General features: G+C 27.2%; 1 protein-coding gene across 2 annotated transcripts in view; it reads left to right on the forward strand.

The window, feature by feature from the left end:
- Positions 1-24,066, forward strand: part of LOC122503213 (aminopeptidase N) — a 120,362-nt gene that overhangs the window by 80,986 nt on the left and 15,310 nt on the right. The window contains exon 1 of one of the 2 annotated variants that reach the window (XM_043613673.1): positions 16,617-16,935. The exons of the other annotated variant lie outside the window; for it this stretch is intronic. The gene's annotated coding sequence lies outside the window, so the exon portion shown is untranslated. Of the gene's footprint in view, positions 1-16,616; positions 16,936-24,066 lie in introns of those variants that run through there. 2 annotated transcript variants of the gene reach the window in all.

A 24,066-nucleotide genomic window follows, 5' to 3' on the forward strand; every position in this document is an offset into this window, starting at 1 on the left:
ATTTAAGAGCGTCATTTTTGTGCATGTGGTATAAAAAATTAATTTTTTCACATTCTCTTTGCCATGGTATGTCCACAAATATTTCATCATTTGATTGTTGAACAAATTCATTGCTGTAGCATTATACTGATTTGATTCAGAGATGATGACAAAATTACAATGCTCTGTTTTGTTATCCTTTTTAAAATATATTACAAATGGGTGAATTGTTACTTAATCGTTGGACCAATGGTGCGCTTGAGCAGCATCTTGTATTACAAACGAATAATTTTTCGAAAAATCAAGAGTGTGCTACGGTCGCAGTCAGGGAATACCTGTAAAAGCTAGAGAATTTTATAAAATATTGTTTTGGGGTCACTGATTACGAAGATGAAGTCTGTTTTTCAAAATTTAAAATGGCGGATCCAATATATATAATACCTGCTTACATTTGCTAGAAAAAATATCTTCTACCCAGAGCACGCCACGTAGAGGCCAGAGCTGCCAGATACCCTTACCAAACGCAAGTGCGCATGCCTCGTGCTTCTATTTTAATTGGTGGACATTTTCGTTCTTATTTAAAATCCCTTGTAAACTAAAACATTCCAAAATTTCCACCAATTAAAATTAGAGGTGTGAGGCATGCGGACTTGCGTTTGGTGAGGGTACCTGGCAGCTCTGGTAGAGGCTATAACGATAGGATTTTGTGCTCCTTTATTTTTTTTTGTTTTTTATATTTAAAAATTTTTTTTTATATATTTTTTATATATATATTTTTTGTATTAGTCGACGTCAGGGTGCAAAATTAGAGAATTTTATTGATGGATCAGATGTTGCCTTTGACTATAAATTTCTGTATTCCACATTATTTACTGTTTTCCTATTTTATTTGCTGTCGTTGTTTATTAATAACTAGCTGTCGTACCCGTCTTCGACGGGTTTTAGTTTCTACCAATACATTTAAGTTTCTACCAATCTGGAAAATCAGGAAATAGCTAGGGAATTTAATTTGACCGGAAAAAAATAATAATTAGTTACCATTATAGCTATTTTAGTAGGAAAATATTACTATTTGAATCAGTGATTGACTTTTTGTTATGAAATTAGTTATTTTAACCAATTCAAATGCAGAGAACAATATTTATCAATTTGTAGTACTTTAATTAATGTATTAAAAAAATTAAATTTTCCATACAGTTTTTGGAGTTATAGTAGAGTCTAATTGGAACTAATTGTATCGCAAGTAGACCCTACGTTACGACTGCTAAAACCTAACATAAGACCTAAATTTTAGGCTGAAAGTAGGGCTTAAATTTTGACTCGGGTCTGTTTTCATAAATATTATACATCAATAAAAATTGAAGTAAAAAGCAATTTTTTAAAAGCGAATTAATATAATGAAACTTTTTCTTAATTTGATAGGAAAATTCCCGGTTCGGCATATTCCCAGCTTTTTACAGTTTTTCCCGTTTGGTAGATACCTAGTTAAATGTATTAGTATAAACAGAAAACTGTACGACAGCAAGTAATACAATCTATATTTATATGAACTTAAGAAACAGTATTTTCATAAAATAAGTAAATTTTTATAGCCATTTGTAGATTTATTTATGGATAAAATCAAGTAAATTTAAATTTGACAAAAAAGAGATAAACCGTGAAAAGTTTGGACAAAGCAGGGAATTTTGTTAAACAAAAATAGACACCGTGTTAACTTTTGTCTTTACATTGCTCAAAACATCTCTTAAAGTTAAATCTAGAGTTAAAATGAAAAAACGTTTTAACATGTAAGTTTTTGCCTAGTGGCATAATATGCTTGTATTGTATCACAGGTGACTTACAATTCTTGACATCCTGCGAAATCATTTTAATCATAAAAAATTTCCATTTTCAATATTTCTGAACTTCTTGAAAATATTAGATTGATTTGATAAATAATTTTGAATTGCACTATTTTGACATCAAAATATTAATCAGAGACTCCAAAAATACTACTGAATTATACTTCATATAGTAATTAGTATCGATTTTTTGATATATTGAAAATTTTTTTATATTTCTTGTAGGATAGTATTTTTTTGCAAAATTATGATAAAATCTGACTAAATAACATATAATATTCATTTTTAGAAAGTTTAAAAGCTATCCATTAAAAATTGTGAAATTTGGAAATTTTCCATTTTTCAAGTTTTTGAAAATATTTTTATATTTACATCTTAGTTGTAGAATAGTATTTTTTGAAAAATTATGCTAAAATGTGACCAAATAACATGTAATACTCAAATATAGAAAGTTTAAAAGCAATCCATAAAAAAATGTAAAATTTTGAAATTTTCGATTTTTTGAAAACATTTTTATACTTACATATTAGTTATAGGACTTTATTTTTTGCAAAGTTATGCTATAATGTGACTAAATAACATATAATACTCAAGTATATAAACTTCAAAAGCAATCCATGAAAAATAAAAAATTTTGAAATTTTCGATTTTTTGAATTTTTTGAAAAAATTGAATATCTCCCGTTCTAATTAATATTTTTTAAATCTGTAAATTTATAAACCTTCCTTGGGTCAATACCTAATAACCTACCAAGTTGGACTTAAATCGATTCACATGTTTTTGTGTGATTGGGGTACAAAGTTTTTGTGACAGACAAACATACATACATACATACATACATACATTAAATTTTTTAAGAACATTTTTGGAATCTCTGATGTCCATAATAACTAATCATGTTAACATTTTGAAGTTTTTAGCAATGTACAGACAGACATCTGATTTTATTAATAAGGATTGAAGAATCCTAAAAATTTGTTATGTTTAAACATTTTTAATTTTTTCGAAAATTTAGAGGGGGTAGAGGGGGGTCAATTTGACCGATTTTTCTAACACCGGCTACTTTGTGAATTTTTTCTGAACATACTTGTAATGGAAAAAATTTTGAAGAATATGTTTCTGAAAGGTTTTTTTGTCCTCTTTCCAATGGTGAATTTTATTTTTTAATATTTGAAAAATTGATCCAAATTTTCGATAATTAATATTTAATTTTCAATTTCCCAAAAATCAGTCCGCTTTATTTGAAAATAAATTATTGCAAACGAAAGCTGAGGTTTTTCCTATTGGCATGTAAATTTGCAGAATGTTGTTGGTAATGTTCGCAAAAATCGAAAACACATGCCAGATACAAAGGGTTTAAAGTTGAATAAGCTTTCACGCAATTCCACTATAACTTTTCATTCTGACACTCTATTGGTAGTTTTGTGGAAAGATAAAAAAGTGGTTGCTATGTTAAGTACGATTCCTGGAATAAACTTCATTGAGACAGCGAAAATTGACCACAAAGCGGGTTTAAAAATTAAAAAACCAGAGGTTGTTGTAACCTACAATAAAATCATGGCAGGAGTTGATAGGTGCGACAAGATAATAAAGCCCTACGAAATTCAAAGAAAACACTACTGCTGGTACCAGAGAGTTACTGACAATTTGTTGGATATGGTAATATATAATTCAAATATTATATACAATATTTTACATGAGGTAAAAATGAGCCATTGTGAATTCAGAATGCAAATTGTCAGAGAACTGCTGCAAAAATATGGAATCGATTCAAATGTAAATTATAATGATGATGATGATGATGAGGAAAGCAAAAATGATTCAAGTGTTGCAGATACTCACAAGCTGATTAAAATCCCCACGGAAAATGAGTGTAAACGCAAACGTCTGAGATGAACAAAAAGTGCTCAGATAAAAAAAATCGAACAGATACTACTTGGATTTGCAATTTATGTAAAATTCCACTTTGTAAAAATTGTTTCGACAGCTCTCACTAAAACGAAAATCACACAATTCCTTCAATTTTAAAATTATTATGTATTAAAAATTTCATTTAATTAATAAAATTTTTTTCACAAGAATTAGAAAATCAGCACTTAATAAAAAAACAAAAAAATAAAAAAAATATAGGGTCATTTAGGGTAAATGTAAACAAGGGGTAAATGTAAACAGTAGATGTTTCAGCTATATTTACAAATCTAAAAATAAGTACGACGTCAATATTTTTACCTCAGCTCACCTACAAGATGTTCTGAGTATTGCCAATATTTTATTTTGACAATTGGCAATGCCATAGTGTAAGTTATCTTTTAATGCAAAAAAGATTGAAAATAAAAATTTTACTGTTTTAGTATTTTGTCTCGCATTTGCATAAAAATAAATTCAAAAATCAAACAAAAATATGTAATTCTTCCTTATTAATGCCCTAAGAAAAATTGACTTTGATTTTTGATTTTCGTCAATTTAGTTAATAAATAATTAAGTGTTTACATTTACCCCGAGAATTTGAAAAACTCGGGGTAAATGTAAACAGAACTTCAATTACATTTTAAAAGAAAATAATTGAATAAATTTGCTTCTATTTCACAATTTCATTAATTTGGCAATGTAGAATTACATAGAAAAGGAAATTAGGTCTTCTTAAAAAAAAAATTTTTTTTTAAATTTGATCAATTTTTAAAAATATTTTTAGGTTCATCCGACATTTTGAAAATTTAAAATTTGACGTCAAATTCGTATTCAGCGACCTCAAAAACCCCCTAATAACAAGATTCAAGCAAATTTGATCAATTTTTAAAAATATTATTTTTAGGTTCATCCGCCATATTGGATCCACCATTTTGAAATTTAAAAATTCGATTTTAGATTCTTATTCAGCACCCTTAAAAACTTCTTTTTACCAAGTTGAATGAAAATCTATTAAAATTTGTTCAAGTTATTCAAGTTTTTACATTACTAATTTTGTAATGGTTGATTGTTTATTTTATATGATACATTATCAGTCAATTGGTTGATTTACTTCACATCTACGAAGAATTTTTTTTCAGGTTTTCCATCCCTTAAAACAGTAGTATAATTAAAATAACTTGTTTCTTAAACCTCGCTTAACTACAGTAATGTTTACATTTACCCCGAATTTTAGGAAAATTTCAAAATCTCGGGGTAAATGTAAACAGTCAGTTTTAGGCGATTCAGGTGCATTAATATTTTTTTGAACTTCATAAAATTTTTCTAGGGAACTCTAGTAACAAGTTCATTCAAAAGAAATCCGTCCGTTTAACTTTTAACAAAAAAAACTAATGTTTTTGGTGAAAAATAGATATTCCGTTTACATTTACCCCAATTGACCCTATAAAACAAAAAAAACATTTTTTAAATATAAAAAACCAAAAAAAAAAATAAAGGAGCACGAAATTGTAACGTCCTGTAACGATGACGTCATATTCGAAATATTTCAAATTTCTATATTTTATACAAAAACATATTTTCAGAAAAATATCTAAACTGAGAGGAGATAGTTGTAAGCCTAAAAATCAATACAATCCATACAATATTAAATTCTTTTTAAAATATTCTGTTTAAATTTAAATAATGTTAATAAGATTTAGAATGTTAAATTAATTAATTATTACTAATTAACATTAAAAATTATCAACAAATAAATAATTTAGAAACGCCTTCAACTAGTTAGTAGCTAATGACAGCCCTTTTTCTTGCAATCACCCAGCACCCACTACTACTCTTACAGTAAATGTATCTTTCCCTTTTTTTTAAATGTATACTAGAAACTTAAATTTCAGATTGTATCCAGATTCGGAGCTGAGAACATTTCTCAGTAAATTTAATAAACACTAAATGTTATCTAATTCTGTGTCTTTAATATTATTTACATGTCTTATTAATTTAATGCATGCGCAAGAAGTTTTATTTAATTAAATAAAATTTTCTTGGTCAACTTCATCATTACAAACAAAATTTCTATCACTTAAAGTTGATTCGGGGTCTGAGATTCATATACTTGAATTTATAGAGTTGTGCGGAATTGGTTGCCTAAATTTAGGGATTATTGTATATAGCGCCTATAGGTAGGCAATCTGTTATTCTGTTTGGTGGGTCGTTTCGCTGAACTTTGTCAAGTTTCGTTTGTGTTGTTTGATATTTTGTAATGAAAGGAATTGAAATGGAGTGCTTAAGTGTGCACACGTGTAAAGTGCATGACTGTGAAAGTCGTAAAAGTGGAAAAAAGTGTCAATGCACTATTTTCCAAAAAAGGAAATTGTTGGTGTATAACATTTTAAATTTTTTAAACTTCAAAGACATTATAACAAAGAATTTATTTATGTGTCACAAATTTGAATTATATATTCAGATATAGATCCTTCAGACTCAGAAAAAACTTGTCAATTGAATGAATATTAGTACCGAAACAGTAGGAAACTCATGCAATAGTAGTTCATGAGTACATTCCTCTACAACAGGAGCACAATTTTTCTCACAGAAAATTTTTATTAATACGGGCCCCCTAGGACAAATTTGCTACTTGAAACATAACTGACAAAAATTTTAAAAAGAGCATTATATAGGTAGTAAATTTTGAAAACAATAAAAAAATTTATAACTTTTTTGTTTTTTGTTACACAGAAAAGTGTCTTAAGAAAAAGTTGTTTGTTTTTGCACAAAATTTAAGGAAAAAATTAGAAAAAAATATTTTTTTTGCAATTGTCAAAAATAAAATTTCAAAATTTCACTGTTTTTTAACCCTTTCAGTCCCATAATTAGAACAATTGAAAAATATCTACAATAGGTATAGTACCTATGGTTTTCGGGATCGCTGATTACGAATCTGCAATCAGATTTTCAACATTTTGAAAATTCAAAATGGCGGAGTCAATATGGCGGACGATAAAGTAAAAAATTAATCAAATTTAGTTAAAAGTTGTCACACGGGGGTTTTTGGGGTCGCTGATTACGAATCTGGAGTCAGTTTTTCAAAATTCAAAATGGCGGATCCAATATGGCATACAAAATTTAAAAATTGAACAAATTTGCTTGAAAATTGTCTCTTGGGGGTTATTGGGGTCGCTGATTACGAATCTAAAGTCAGTTTTTCAAAATTTAAAATAGCGGATCCAATATGGCGGACGATAAATTAAAAAATTAATCAAATTTACTTGAAAGTAGTCTTTCGGTGGTTTTTGGGGTCGCTGATTACAAATCTGGAGTCAGTTTGTCAAAATTCAAAATGGCGGATTCAATATGGCGGACAAAATTAAAAAATGAAACAAATTTGCTTAAAAGTTGGCATTTGGAGGTTTTTGAAATCGTTGATTCTGAATCTGAAGTCAGTTTTTTAAAATTAAAAATGGAGGATTGAATATGTTGGACGAAGAAATAAAAAATGCATCAAATTTGTTCGAAAATTACCGCTTAGGTTTTTTCTAGGTCACTTAGGGTAGTGGCACCAGTGAAAGAACATTTAAGGAAATGTATACTTTCGATATTTTTTATTTTTAATTGACATTCTTGAATTTCCTTTTAAACATATGCAACTTACTATTATTAATATTTTCCTAATTATGCAACCAGAAATATTATTTAATTGCACCTGAAACTTGTAACCTTTTTTCTGTTATGCTACATTCATTTGTCATGTTCATAACTCACCAAAACATAAAAAAATTATTTTCAGAAATAACTTGCATATTGAATCTTTTTTTTTATCATAAACTATATTCTGAAGAAATAAGGAACTAAAAAATATTTTTTTTATAGTGCTAAAAGTTATAATTTGTGAAATATCGTAATAAATAATCAATTTGTTCTTTTACTGGTGTCAATTCTTTTACTGGTGCAACTACCCTATTTCGAATCTCAAGTCAGTTTTTCTAACTTTAGAATAATGGATACAATATGATAGTAAAAAATTAAAAATTGACAATATAGGACTGAATGCTGCTTCTTGGAAGTTTGTGGGGTGTGTAAATACAAATCTGGAATCATTCTTACAAAATTTTTAAATGGTGAATCTAATGTTACGACTATTACACCAATAATACTTAAAATAGGAGAGAAGTACTGTTTTTTTGTCGTTTGCCATTTTCCCTTTTTTCTCTTGATTTTCTTTTGTTTTTTGTCGATCGTCTTTTATGTTTCGTCACTTGTCTTTTGTCGTTTGTTACGACAAATATAAAAATATTTTAAGAAAACAAAATTAATAAAAGTATTTAAAAATTAAAAAAAAACATTTAAAAAACAAAAAAAAAATTTTTTAAAAGAGATGAAACTCTGCCATTGCCGGTCCCAAGCCCTTTTTAAAAAAGAGGAGGGTGTTTCCAAATTCGTAACTTTTTATGTCCGCCATATGGATTTATGGATCCACTATTTAAAATTTTTTAAAACTGACTTTAGATTCCTAATCAGCGATCCCAAAAACCCCCGGGAGACCATTTTCAAGCAAATTTGCTTGAATTTGCATATCTGATTTTAGATTAACATTCAGCAAACCCCGAGAATTTAGAAAACAACCATAATTTAAATTACTGATTTAATTTTATTACAGCCCGTGTAGAAAAATTGTTGGGTTCTAGTGTGGTGCCAGAAAGACAGTCTATTCTCTAACTGGGCGCTGAAAAGACTGTCTGACCATGGGCTAATCAGACCAGTGACGATCGAACCACGCGTTGGTCCAGACTGGACGTGCTAATCAGGGCTAATGAGCAGTGCTAATATTTAAAATTTTAGGTTCGATTTCAATATTTCAGTTTTTTAATTTTAAATAATTTACCCAAATTTACTCGGTTCTCACGTTTATTTAATGTAATGTGAAAATATGAATTATTAATAATAATAAATATTATTGTTATTCATATATATGTGTGTATATGTATTTAATGACAATAACTTATTATAATAATTATATTATTTTCAAATAAATAATATACTGCACTAGCAGTAAATATCATTTAAAATAATAATATTGAAAAATAATGTTAATAAAAAACAATTTGCGTTAATTGGTACATTTTTTAAATTAATTCTTTAACAGGCCTTTAACATTATTTACAAACATGTTTACAATTTTAATTTATAACACTTATACAGATTAAATATAGTAATTTTATTATTTTATATAACACTTACAATGAAAAATATCCGCTCGCATGTGGGATCCCAGTAAGAAACGAAAAATTGAAAAGGATTGAAATAATTCAAACTCTGTATGGTGTAGTAGAAATTATCCAATACTTTTGAATGCCATTTCTGTCCAATACTTTTCTATACCATGATAGGACCACGTTTCGTCTAAAAATGAATGCTATTCAATTCTTTTTGTAATTTTTAACAAAGACAAAATTTTTTTCTGAATGTTTTCCAATCCCATCCGAAATTATTACAGCCTGTCATTATATCACTTTTCAATTTTTCATTGGAACCGCGTTTCTGTATGCATTCAAGCAATCTTCTGGATTTTTGTAATTTATAAGATACATACAGTGGCAGATTTTGTAAAAAGTGTTTGTGTTCAAAGAAAAACTTGCTGAAAAATTGATTGTTTACCAATTTTACGTCATTTAAACGAGTCAGGGCCGTTATTCTGTTAGATAATAAATCATAACCTAAAAATTTCAGAGACCTTTAAACACTTTTAACCCTCTTAACCCTTTGCGTCACAGTGGGTCGCTCAGCGATCCACCTTTTCCTTCTCAGTTTTCAGTATTTCTATGGCATATTTATTAATAAATTTAGGGTTTTTTTCCGGGCATGTTCCTCATACCTAAACAAGTCTAAGAAAACTGTTGATTCACAATTTGTTAATAATAAAAATATTATAAACAAATAAATAACAAAAAATAATGCTTCTTTTTCAGAAAAAATTCATTTTTTACTTATCCTTACTAATTTTTGAGATGATAATTTTTTTTCTTTACAAATTAGATCCTAAACTATATTTACAATTACTTTTTTGAAAATTTTTTTTATAATTTTTAATAATAAATAACAATTTTTTGTAATATTTTATAAAATAAAAGTATTTTAGATGAAATTTCAAACCTATTTTCATCAAACTCGTTGCTCGGAGGTTTTTGGTGTCGCTGAATACGAATCTAGCATCAGATTTTTAAAATTCAAAATGGCGGATCCAATATGGCGGACGCGAAAATTAAAAATGAACTGAATTTGCTTAAAACTGGTTATTCAGGGGTTTTTGGGGTCTCTGAATACGAATCTGGCATCAGATTTTCAAAATTCAAAATGGCGGATCCAATATGGCGGACGCGAAAATTAAAAATAAACTGAATTTGCTTGAAACTGGTTACTCAGGGGTTTTTGGGGTCGCTGAATACGAATCTGGCAACAGATTTTCAAAATTCAAAATGGCGGATCCAATATGGCGGACGCGAAAATTAAAAATAAACTGAATTTGCTTGAAACTGGTTACTCAGGGGTTTTTGGGGTCGCTGAATACGAATCTGGCATGAGTATTAATAAATTTATTAATAAACTTAGAAGATTCAAAACGTTCGGATAAAATTAAAGAGTAAAATCAAAAGTGAATGAATCCTGACAATCCACAGTCAGGTAACTCGTTTAACGTAAAATCTTCTTCATAGTATTTCTGTCTATAAAAAAAAAGAATTAATTTTTTGATACTGAATATAATGTACCATTTTTGACAATCCGATTGAACAAACTGTAGATATTAGTAAAGAATTGCTAACCGATAAGTAACTGAAAATGTCAAACTTAATGCAGGATGTGATGTAAAAAAACACATACAATAATACTGCTTCTACTCAATAAAATACCTTTTTTCAACGTAAAAGCTATATTAACCTGTTGAGAGAATCGTTAGTAATAGTTTCTCGAATGTCGTTTGTTTGAATGAAGTTGATACTTACCTTTGGAGGGAATCGTTCGTGTTAGTCTGTCGTTTGTCATTTGTTTGTTTGAAGTCGGTACTTACCTGTGGAGATAATCGTTCGTGTAAGTCTGTTAATTGTGATTTGTCCGATTGTAGCCGATACTCACCTGTGGAGGAAATCGTTTGTGTTAATTGTGTCGATTGTCATTTGTTTAATTAAAGTCGGTACTTACCTGTAGAGAGAATCGTTCGTGTAAGTCTGTCGTTTGTCATTTGTTTGTTTGTCCGCCATATTGGATCCGCTATTTTGAATTTTAAAAATCTGATGCCAGATTCGTATTCAGCGACCCCAAAAACCCCCGAGTAACGAGTTCCAAGCAAATTCTGTTCATTTTTTATTTTCGCGTCCGCCATATTGGATCCGCCATTTTGAATTTTGCAAATCTGATGCCAGATTCGTATTCAGCAACCCCAAAAACCCCCGAGTAACCAGTTTCAATAGATTTCAATGAAATGAAAAATGTATGACTCAAAGGGTTAACTGATAATTTAATAATTATTCCTTTTCAAAATAGCAAATAAATTCATGAGTGCAGTTATTTGAAAGTAATTGAACATTCTATATGTCAACAATATTAGTATTATATTATTATACTACTGTCGCGGAATTCAGAAGCATAGGGCAGAAATGGTATTTAAAAGGATAGAATTTTTTTAATGCTTCTTAATCTTTGCTTTCTTACTGGGTATTCAAGAGGATTGATATCGTTACTATTTATATTGCTCTCACTGGATAGAAAAGTATTGGACAGAAATGGCATTCAAAAGAATAGAATCTTTTTAATACTTTTTAATTTTTCGTTTCTTACTGGGATCGAACTCACGCCCCCCACCCTTGACGACCCGACTCGAAGCATTTAAACCGCACGACCACTGAAGTCTGGATGTGAACTCTCCTAATTTACTATATTAATGCCAGTGTCATATCTTCTGTTGCTTATAAGGACGAAGTAAAAACTATGACTAAAATTATTACACATAATAATCCCGAATTATTTTAATTATTATATATGAATATTTAAATAAATAATTCTTACTACAATTATAATCATTAAACAATTTTTTAAAGTATTACTTTCAGTTTTATCAAATTTTTTTTAAATAATTGAATTCTTATGACGAATTTCAATAGAATTCTTAAGTATGACTATACACTTTTCGAAGAATTCGATTAGAATTGTATTACAAATAATTAAGAAATTTAAAAAAAATTAAATTAATTAAAATTAATTAATTAATTTAATTAAATTTAATTTAATTTAATTTAACTAAGAAATTTTTAATAATAAAAAAATCCTGAGAATTTTATTATTTATAAAAATAATTGAATTATTGAGAAGAAACTTATAAAAAATTTGTAAATCCTTATTGAATTTTTGTGAAAGGTTTTTTATTTATGAAAGTACCTAATTAAATTTTTGCTTATTACATTTTATTTTGCCAAGAATCTTGTTAAAAATTTGGAAAATAATTGAATTTCAGAGAACGATTTTATTATTTATAAAGATAATTGAAATTTTGATGAGAATTTAAACAAATTTTTGAACATAATTGAATTTCTGTGTAGAATTTTGTTACTTTTGAAAATAATTAAATTTCTACAATAATCTGTAACTTCTCCAACACTCAATGGTGTAGTGTTTTTAACTAAAATTCTTCTACAGATAAATTATTTTTAATAATTAATCAAATGCAATATGTTAAAAAATTTATCTAATTTCAGGAGAATTTGAATTATTAGGCATTTTTCAAAAATCTAAGTTCTTTAGAATGTTTAATTAAATTCATTGAAAATTTTATTTATAATAATTCATATAAACCTACAATATTTATTTTTGAACGATTCTTTAGATTGACTAAATTATTCCATTGAATTTTGAAGTGACAATCCATGTATAAATTCAAAGAAGACCGACAAATCGGGCACTAAAGTATTGATTGTACTATGATTTGTACTTTAAAAATTTTGAATTCTAGTGATGCCTATGAAGTCCCATATAACATACAGTTAGACAGTCTAAATTAGACTGTCCAGAAAAATCCCATATAGCATACTGTTAGAAAGTCTAAATTAGACCGTCCAGAAAAATCCCATATATCATACAGTTAGACCGTCCAGATGCGTCTAGTTGGGGCAATCACTGGACTCCAGACTGCCCCGAAATTTTTCTACACGGGAGTTAAGTTTAACCTGAAATAATGCGTTGCCGTGTATAAGTTTCTTAATAACAAAAAAACATAAATAATATAGATTAATTTGTTAAAAAACTATTAAACCCTATTTGTAGAAACATAAACATAAGAAATATGCAATTATTTAAAGTTTTCCTTTAAGTTCTGTTTAAAAAATCGGTGGCTTAAAAGGGGGTCGATATATCGACCACAGGGACTGAAAGGGTTAACAAAATGGGCTGTTCAACGAACTCAGGCTTCATTTTTATGGACTAAAAAAGTATTTCAAATTGCAACTCGATTCATAAAAATTTAGTTGTGTTACCGTGGCGACAAATTTTGCTGCAGACAAGCGGACAGACACTTCTCTAAAAACCACTTTTTTAGCATCAGGGGACCATGAAAAGTGAAGATTTGCCAAAATTATATATTGCTCAAAATCGCACAATTCCAAGACCTTCTCATTTTTTATGAGAATGTAAAAACTTTAAATTAAAGTTATTAATGGCCATCTCACCCAATAATATATAATAAAAGTAAACATCAAAGTATTAAATAAATAAAATAATTTTCCCTTTCATTTAAAACTGTCCAACTGCCCGGACTTACACTAGTATAAATTTCAAGTTTAAAGTGAAAATAATTTTAGTTTCTAAATTGAATTTTCCCTAACAGTGTGTAAAATTTTTCTTCCAAATTACACACTCATAAAAATTCTTAGTGGACTTGACAACTTTTTAATTATTCTGCTTATAGTTCAATAAGACCCCAACCAAATTAAAACAATTGTGATTAACACCAAAGTGTAGTTAAAGGAACTAAGAATGTAGTTTATGAAATAAAATTTTGTAGTTCTTTTCGAAATTTAACTATTTTGCTTGGTTGATTGAATTCTAAATTTTATACTAGGTTCATAAGAATTGGTACAATTTAATATACAAACAGAGTTAAAATAAAAAGGTTATTTTAACAACTTTTCACTTTACTACTCAAAGTATAGTTGAAACTTTAAAACAAATTCTTTTCAGTACAGAAAGGAATGTTTTTTAAAGGATTGCTGTTTTGCATTATTTTAGAAAATGTTGAGTTTTTATCAAGAACATTGCACGAACTTTTATTTATTTTTAAGTTGCACTTATCTTTAAGAAATATTCACAAAAAACCGTTCACAACAAATTTGAAAATAAGCAACCTGAGCTGTGCCTTCCAATAGAATGCCTTTTGTTAGAAATACACGCAGGCAAAGTTACAGCTCGGTAACAGCCTGAAAGCGGGCGAACTGGGAAAAGGGCCACCAGAGAATATGTGAGTGTGTAGCTTAGTATAAGTTTTTGTAAATATTGAAAAAGAAGTGTTAAAAAATTATTTTTAAAGATTTTTGAAAATGAAAATGAAAATTCAATATGTGGAAATTAAAATCTATCAAGATTTGTCAAAATTAATAATTTCGCTCAAAACGGCATAACTGCAGTTCCCATAATTTACATAATCAATTTTTAAAAGAGTTAATATGATAGGTTTTTATTACTTTTATATAGAACAACAGTTTACCAGAGTTTCAAGCCATTCCTAGAGAATTAAAATTTTTACTTGATCGTTGCACGTGGAATTGCTCATTTTCTATAATTATTAATACTTTTTTCGAGTTTTATTTTTAGGACAATCTGTATTCGACCATTATTTATATCATAAATGACTAGGGGGGTTCCGCCCCCTGCGCGACAACCCCCTATTTTTTATTTAATTTTATGTTAGTTTACTTACATCTTGTCTTTTTGTGCATAACTATAACCCAAGCGTTAGTGGCGTTGACCTGCAAGGTCCTAAGTCCACAACCCTCTTCTTAATAATAAGAAATAGATATTAGTTTATGACAACTCTTTTTGACTGAAACCTAACATAAAGATTACGTTACTTATATTTATTATAAAGTATAGACTTTGAATAACTTTGAAGGTAGGTACAAATCTAATCTATTTTTTGACCTAACATCACTACTTATTATACCCATAAATAAAGATTATATATTTTACATTTGTAATAACTTTTTCTGTAATTTAACAATACTCTTAATCTGCAAATTTTGAAGTAACTTTACTTCCTATTATATCTGTAAATCAAAATCTGTTGTTCAAAAATGACACTTTACTTCGAGGGCACAAAATAGGTCAAAATTAACTTTAATTTTGATGTATCGTAACGAACAATTATTTTAGGCCATAGGTCAAACGTGAAGTTCTTTGACATGTAACGTCACTTAGGGGACCTTATAACGCTAATTTTCTACCTATATCTATATTAGTCGAATTTTACGTTTTTTTCAACCTACAAGTCAAAAAGAGGCCTTATAAGGACCCTCCAAAGGGTCATTACCCTAGGTCAAAATTTAAGTCAAATGTGACATATTTTTAACCTACAGGTAGAAAAATTGTTCTAATTTGACTTGAGGGAACGATTAATTGTTGGGCAAATATAGTTCCTCTTTTTGACCTACAGGTCGAAAAATATATCAAATTTGACCTATATTTTGACGTAACGCAATTGTTAGCCTAGAAAGCCTAGATAGGGCCTATGTTGACCTATAGGTTAAGAAATATGTCAAATTTGACCTAAATGATGACCTAGGGTATAGACCCCTTGGAAGGCCTTCATGTGGCCTCTTTTGACATATAGGCCAAATTTAGAAGTAGGTCCAATTAGACATAAATTTTGACCTAGGATATCGACCCTTTGGAGGGTCTTAGGAAGGCATTAATAGAACCTTTTTTTACCTGTAGGTTAATAAATAGGTCAAATTTGACCTAAATTTTGATCTAGGGTATCGACCCTTTGGAAGGCCCTTATGGGACCTCTTTTTGACCTACAGGTTAAAACATAGGTCAAATTTGACTTAAATTTTGATTTAACTTCAGAGCGTATGAAGCAGTTTATGGCCAACTTCAGGACACTGAATCTAGCTGCGAAATCTTTTTATTATATAGGTAGACAGAAGAGATATAAACAAAATGTAGTTTAGGTAAAATTTTCTTTCTGTCAGCACTTAGAATTGCAGAAAATAGAAAAGAAAGAGTGACCCGTATTTTTTGTTATAAAATTAATTAATATTTAATGATTCCTCGAGTCCTAAATTTTTTTATGAATTATTTTTAATGGACAAACAGTATTTCTGTTGAGAAATATTTAAAATATGAGACTATTAATTAATCATTGAAAAACTATATTTACCATTTTTTACGTGTCCTTAATCCATTATAGACAGAATAATGTACAATATTTTTAAATAAAGTATACTGTATTGAAATAAGGACTACATCGATATCTTCCTTCAAAAAAAAATCCTTTTAAATACAGTTCGGTTGTTTTAAAGGATCAACTGAACAGAGGTTTTTTAATACGACCAACAACCAATGTGGATTTTTTTGAAGAGAGGTATCGACATAAAAAATGTTTACTATGATTTATACCTAATTTAAAAAATTAAGTCCGTTATAATATGTTTATATGCAACTTGAAATAGTGAAATTTCAATTTACGTCCCTCTAATAATGTCGACTTTAAAATCAATAAATACTAAATATTATTTGGTTGGAAAGCATTTCAATGTTAACAGCTTGATCAAAACGCAGGTAAAAACGAGATAGAAAAGAAGAAGGCAGGATATGAAGCAAAGTAAAATTGGAAAGAGCGATGCTGTATAAGGTAGAAGGTGCCCCACATCACAGTTGTGCGGTAGCCGTCTAAGAGAGAACAGTTTCCCGGTACACAGTGTTTACTTAATTTTATTCACTATTTTTATTCAATTTTAAATAACTTTTAAAGAATAGTGGAAAACGAAGTCAGTTTGCAGAGTTCAAACTTTACTTTCCAGTTGTTTTTGATAATGTTTTAAGTTAAAAACGAATTATTCTGATATAATTGTACGGCAAAAAAATTTTAGCGCCACGTCGAGTTGAGTGAAAACAAATATTTCAAGAATTTGTAGCATCTGTTTATCAATTAATGGCTCATTATTCCTCGAAGGTAGACTCACTAAAATAATTCTAATTGATTAACAAAGTGTAATAATTTGAAGGGATAATATAAATAAATTCATAAAATAAATTGATTGCTAATTAATATTTCAAAATAAGGATAATTGGATTTTAATTAAATTAAAATCACTTCTTTAATGATTTTCTAACTATATAATTGAAAAATAGATATAATTAATTAATAACAGGTAATTGTGTATAAAATAAGCCAATTAAATTATTGATAAATTATATAAGTAAAATTTTTATGAAATAGTCTATACGAGCTATTTGATTTCAGGTAATCAATGTTTCTTGAAAGTATTTTTAACCTTTAGTTAAAGCGTACTGAGATTGCACAGTTTCGAATATCCATTAAAAAAATATTGCATATTTTGCATATATTTTTATATTTTGATATTATTAGAGTAAAAGATAATCATAAAAGATATGATAACCATATAATATTTACAAAATTCATTTGTGTATCAGTTTTACTGATTTACTTTTGTTTTGAGAAGTACATAAATTTAAAAATCTCCATTATTGATAAAAACTGAATATAATTTTTAAAGATTTAATTTTCAAATGTTTTAAAACACCGCATTCTTTATGATCATAAACACATACAAGATAAACATTCATTTAATTTTAAATGCTGAGTTATCATTAATTAATACAAATATTTACATGAAATGAATGAATACAACGTTATAATTTCGTGCTCATTTCAAAAAGCAATAAAGGATGTTTAAATATATAATTTTGTGAGGTTTACCTAAAATTTATTGTATATTAAATATTTTTTTAATTACAGAATTAAAAAATAATTATATCTAATAATTAATTTCCAAAGAGATCTTTTGCAATGGTAATTTTTTCCAGTTAAGTCTCGTGACATTGTGATTCCTTGACATGCTGAGTTCAAAACGTGATTGTAATGATGCCTTCACCTGGTTTACAAATAATAAAGGAAAGAATTTCAACAGAAATATTTATGGCATTGAATTTCTATTTTAATTCTTTAATTTTATTGTATAACAAGCAAAAATCACAACAATTTTTCCATCGATTACCATTTCAATATTTAAAGTACTCAAGGAAAACTAATCATTTAATAGATTACAATAGAGTTTGAGACGTGAACAAACTCACAAACGTCAACGTAAACAATAAAACATGAGCGTAAATAGGACAGTATACACATGACAGTAAATATGACCGTAAACTCGACCCTAAATACGACCCAAATGTATTTGAAACAGAATTTAAGGTCCAATTTACTGTTGATTTATAAAAAAATATTTTAACTACAATACATATGGCTCGAACTAAGTTCGCAAATCCCGTAAAAAGTTCGTAAATTTGCTTGAAGTCCGTAAAAGTCCATTTTTTGAAAAAAGGTCTGTAAAGTCCGTAATTTTATTGAGAAAAGACGAAAAGTTCGTAAATTGTGCGATATAATTTGGAGAATTTTAGAGATTAATTATAAATAGTTTCAGAAATTCAATCAGTTTTAAAAGTAATGAAATTCCACGCAAAAATTCAATTATATTCAAAAATTTTTTTAAATTCTCGTCAAAATTCAGTTATTTTCAAAAATTTTAATAAAATTCTTAGCAAAATTTGAATTATTTTCAAAAATTTCCCTCAATTCAATATGATTTTTTAATATTCTAGTATTTTAATAAAATTTTACAAAAGAACTGAATTATTTTTAAAAAATTTAATAAAATTATACGCAAACCTTTAATTATTTTTATAAAATAATAAAAATTTTACAGGAATTGAATTATTTATAAATTTTTTATAACTTTCTTCACAATAATTCAATTATTTTCATAAATAATACATTTAATTTTTACAGGGATTCAAATATTTTCGTAAATAATAAAATTCTTTTTAGAAATTCAATTATTTTGATAAATAATAAAACTCATTGCAGAATTTCAATTATTTTTAGTATAATTTTAATTGAAATCCTTGAAAAATTTAATTATTCCTGAAAATTTTATTAAAATTCGTCAAAAAAAATTTTTAAATTATACTTAATTATTTCAAAAGTTTTAACACAATTCTTCGAAAGAATTCAATTACTATCTTGATAAATAACAAAATTCTTCCTAGAAATTCAATTATTTTTAGGAATTTTAAGAAATTTTGTTTGCAAAGTTAAATTATTTTCAAAAAATAACAATATTCATCATAAGAATTCTATTATTTTTGATACAATTTTAACGAAATGTCTCGAAATTATTCTAATTTTCTTTGAAACAATTAAATTGTTTCCACTAAATAAAATAAATTTCTTGGCACGAAATCAATTGTTTTCATATAAATAATAAAATTCTTCTGTGGAATTCAATTATTTTCAAAAGAAATAAAATTCTTTGCAGAAATTCAATTGTGTTAAGAAATAAAAAAAAAAAATTTGTCAAATTCATTCATCTTTTTAAACAATAAAATTTTAAATAAAATTAACCGTCAACATCTAATTACATTTATAAATAATAAAAATTCCACAGGAATTCAATTATTTACAAATTTTCTATAAATTTCTTCGTAGTAATTCAATTATTTTTAATACAATTTTATTCGAATTCCTCAAAAAATTTAAGTATTCTTAAAAATTTTATTAAAATTCGTCGAAAGAGTTTTTATTTAAAAATTTGTTGATAAAATATTTCATGAGAATTCAAATTCGAGAAACATTCAATTATTGAATAAATTATTTATTTTTGTATTTAAGTAATTGAATTTAAAATGAATTTCAGATAATAATTAAATATTAAAAGCATTAGAGAGTGAATTTTTAGAAATAATTGAATTTTAAAAAGGTTTCAAATTGAAATCTTTGAAAATCTGAATTTTTCATATTTTTAACTAACAATTCTATGGAATCAATTTTTTTCGAGGAAGTTTAATTACGGATTTTTTTACATTATTTGAAGTTCTTATTTTCTAATATAATATATTTAATTGAAAAATTTACGAATAATTAAAATTTTGTAAAATCGAATTGTAAACAAATGAATTTGAAAATTGTCAAAAAACTTTTTAAAAAATTATACAATTTTAATCGAATTTCAAGAAAAATGTAATTATTCTTCAAAATTTTATTAAAATTCTTCCAAAGAATTCAATTATTTAAAATTTTTTGGTAAAATTCTTCATGAGAATTCTTTTTTTTTAGAAACATTCAATTATTAAACTAATTATTTATTTTTGTATTTAAATTATTGAATTCTCGTAGAATCTTCTAATAAAAATTGATTTAAAAATTAATTTCAGTAAATAATAATTGAATGGCAAAAGCAATATAGCGTCAATTTTTAGAAATAATAAATATTGTAAACAAATGGATTAGAAAATTTTCAAAGAACTTTTTCGAAAATTATTAAAATTAATCACTTTAAAGAAGAATTTCAGTAAAAAATTCTTGCAAATAGTAATTGAATTGATAATGACTTTATTAATCGATCATGCTTTATAGTTATGAAAAATTTAATTTGTTGTTTTATGTAAGTAAAATGTTCTCTTATTTGACTCGGACTGATTATATTTTTGTCAGTAATTGGTCCGTAATTTTTTATTTTTTATTCGTAAAGTCCGTATTTTTTTAATACTTTCACTGGTTCGAGCACTGCATAATATTACATTTAAATTATTAAACAGAATGTTATGGTAAAAGTTATTCTTTCGAAATTAAATTATTATAAGAATTGTAAATTTTTACTGTCACTTCTCAATTTTGAGAAAAGTTAAGTCAATCTGTCAAAAATCAAGGGGACAAATTTCCAAAAAAGTAGTCAAAGACAGAAAAGCTATTTACATTCGCTTGAAAAATAATCGGGAATTTTTAGGTTTACTGATCATGAATTTAATATTAATTTTTCAAACGTCAAGATGATGGATCCAATAGACGCAAAACTTTTTAAAAATTGATCGGACTCGCTTGAAACTTGTTACTCGGATGCGCACGTGGTAAAAAGTTGTTTCCGGTAATTTTAAGTTATTACTATATGTATGATATTATTTTGCTGCTGGAGATTAAAGTGGTAGGTTTGAGCTATCGACTTTTTTAGTAAAATTGAGAGTGACTTTGACAGCTGTCAACTGTCAGATTTTAAGTTTTATATGACATAATAAATATAAATAAACGGAAAATTTGTATTTCATCCCTCATACAGTACTGGGAATTCTAGTACATTAACCCGTAGATATCCTAGGGATATTCAATGGATATATTATTAGGATATCCTAAAAAGAAGTTGTTTGAATATCCTAAGGATATCCATACAAATAAGCATTTTAATTTGTTCATTAATTCATCTATTTTTCTTGCGTCTCCAACTTGTATTTTTTTGATCGAAATGATTTTGCTAAATCATTGTGCGCAGTATCTTTTGATAACAATTATTGAGCTTGTAATCAACCTTCTATATAGTTAAATATTTGTGTTTTGCTTTATTTAAATGAAGGATCAACTTCTAATGCATTTCGTAGAGATACTTGATGATTTGATGATGAAATAATTTAGTTATTTCCATTAGATATCCGTAGGATATCCCAAGGATGTTCTGTAATATTTTGAAGACATTCTAAAAATATTCTAGGGATATCCTAATTTCCGGATATGACTGGAATATCCGTAGTCGGAAATTATTTTGCTTTTGCATCTCAAATTTTTTTTAACTTTTTTTCTTTTAGTACTCTTTGAAATGAGTTACCTTGATTTTTAAAAAAAATGTCATAAAGCGGTTCAGGAGATACAGAGTTTTGAAAAATGACGTTTTTTACGTAAATTTTTTTAAAATTCTTATAACTCGGTCAAAAATTGTTCAAATTGGACGTTTTTATAATGAAAAGTTTTGTTTACACATGTAGTTTTTAATGAAAATATTTTAAAAAAAATTTCAAATAATTTACGATAAGATTTTAAAATTTTCTAAATAAAATTTTATTTTTAACAATGTATATATCGATCAATTTTTTTCAAAATTTTTTGTAAGAAACTAGCACTAAATTAACAATTTTTAAGCCTTGTCCGATTGTGGGCAAACGATGGGATCTATTTATTTTGAAATTTTTAATTTTTATATACGCAGTGGTGGCCAAATGCTTAACTTGCCATTTGACAAAATCACACAAATTTTACACAGCAAATATGTTTTTAGACTGAGTCTCTACAAACTTACCCTTCTTTCTGTGTAAAATTGTGATTTGGTCAAATCTTTTCGTAAATTATATTAAGATTTTTTAAAAATATTTTTATTAAAAACTGCGTGTAAAAACAAAACTTTTCATTATATAAAACGTCCAATTTGATCAATTTTTGACCGAGTTATAAGCATTGAAAAAAAATTTACGTAAAAAACGTCATTTTTCAAAAATCTGTATCTCCTGAACCGCTTTATGAAAAAATTTGAAAAAAAATCAAGGTACACGGAGAAAAAGGAATAGTTGACACATCCAGATACATGGATATCACAGCCATATTATATTGAAAAATACGGGATATCCATAGTTAGGGTTGCTGCATCCATATTCTATGGCTGGCTGTATATTGTTGGAGCAGCAAAAGATCTATGGTTGGGTGATCCATAGTAATGGAAATGGGAAACAAAAAAATTAGAATCACTCAATTAATTAAATTCTATGTCACTTGAGATATTTTATACACATTTTTGTTAATTAATACACACCACTTATTGAATAACCGCATATTAACGAAATAAATTATTAACCGATGGGGGGAGACACGAACCCTAGACCTAACGCATACTAAACACTAACGCTATCCACTACACTATACACGCAACTACAATATTTGAGCATATAATATTCCTTATAGGGTAAACGTACCAATTGTCGAGGATGGTTCCTGTTGTCGAGTAAACAAACTTTGAATTTTATTTAAACAGTGTAGCACATTGTAAATGAAAGAAAGTAATAAATATTAATTTTTTTATGCGTTATAAATGTAAAAAAAATATATTAATATTATATAAACAAACAAATGAGACATTTTAGACAATATTTTTTGGTTATTACCATGGTAACATCGACAAATGGAACACCCTCGGCAATTGGTACACTTACCCTATACTCTACACATATTTCATGAAAATGAATTTACATAAAAACTAATAGACAATAACGATAATAAATAATAAACAATTATAACACTATTTATACACAATAAACTCACAACGTGATTATATAGACGTGACAGGAAACCGACGCGACGGACAAATTGAGACGACCATTTTTAAATGGATGCCATGATAATGAATTGCGCGCAACATGTATCGAAATTTTGAACTAACTATGGATCTCCCAACCAAAGTTTATATGGATGAGACAGCCATATGTGAAAATCCATAGCATGAATTGTAAGCCCAACCATGCCTATGGATATCACATCCATATTTGATTCAACAATATAATATGGCTCCCTCATCCATTGAATATGGAATGTGCTTCCATTCTGAAAGTTGTCTCTTCCATTGAATTGGATAACACAACAATATTCTGCTCAACAATATTTTTATGGATATCTCTTCCAGACCTTTTCTTTCCGTGTAGCTCTTTTTGAAAAGTACTAAAAGAAAAATAATGTTTTAAAAAAATTTGAAATGCAAAAGCAAAATGATTTCTGACTTGGCGTGGAATGCCCCATATATACTTCAATGGCTCATATATATCAGAAAGTTTTGGATAAAAAATTTTTTTTTTCATTTTAAATTAAAGCCTTATGTATGTACTTTTAGGTAATAAATAGTATTTTTAAAAAAGTTTTATGGTTTATTAGGAAAAAATTCTTAAAAAGGAACTTCTTTTTAACGTTACAACTGGGGTTCCGCCCTTAAACAATTCACATTGTTTTACAAAACAAAATGTTTATGTCACCCTAACAGCAACAACTATTCTTTTAACCTATTATTGATCATTTTTAGTCCTTTTTAGCTGGAGATATTAAACTTTTAAAAATCTAAAATTTTGTTAATAAATGTAAGAGTAAGAGATCAGCAATTACTAAACTATTATTTTAAAACCAAAAATTTTAAAAAATATTGAATTCTCAACTTTTTTGTTTAAAAACTTTTAAAAAACAGTGTAAGAGGAGAAATGAAAAATC

This window comes from Leptopilina heterotoma, unplaced genomic scaffold (genome assembly GCF_015476425.1).
Source record: "Leptopilina heterotoma isolate Lh14 unplaced genomic scaffold, ASM1547642v1 Lhet_247, whole genome shotgun sequence".
Lineage (NCBI taxonomy): Eukaryota > Metazoa > Arthropoda > Insecta > Hymenoptera > Figitidae > Leptopilina > Leptopilina heterotoma.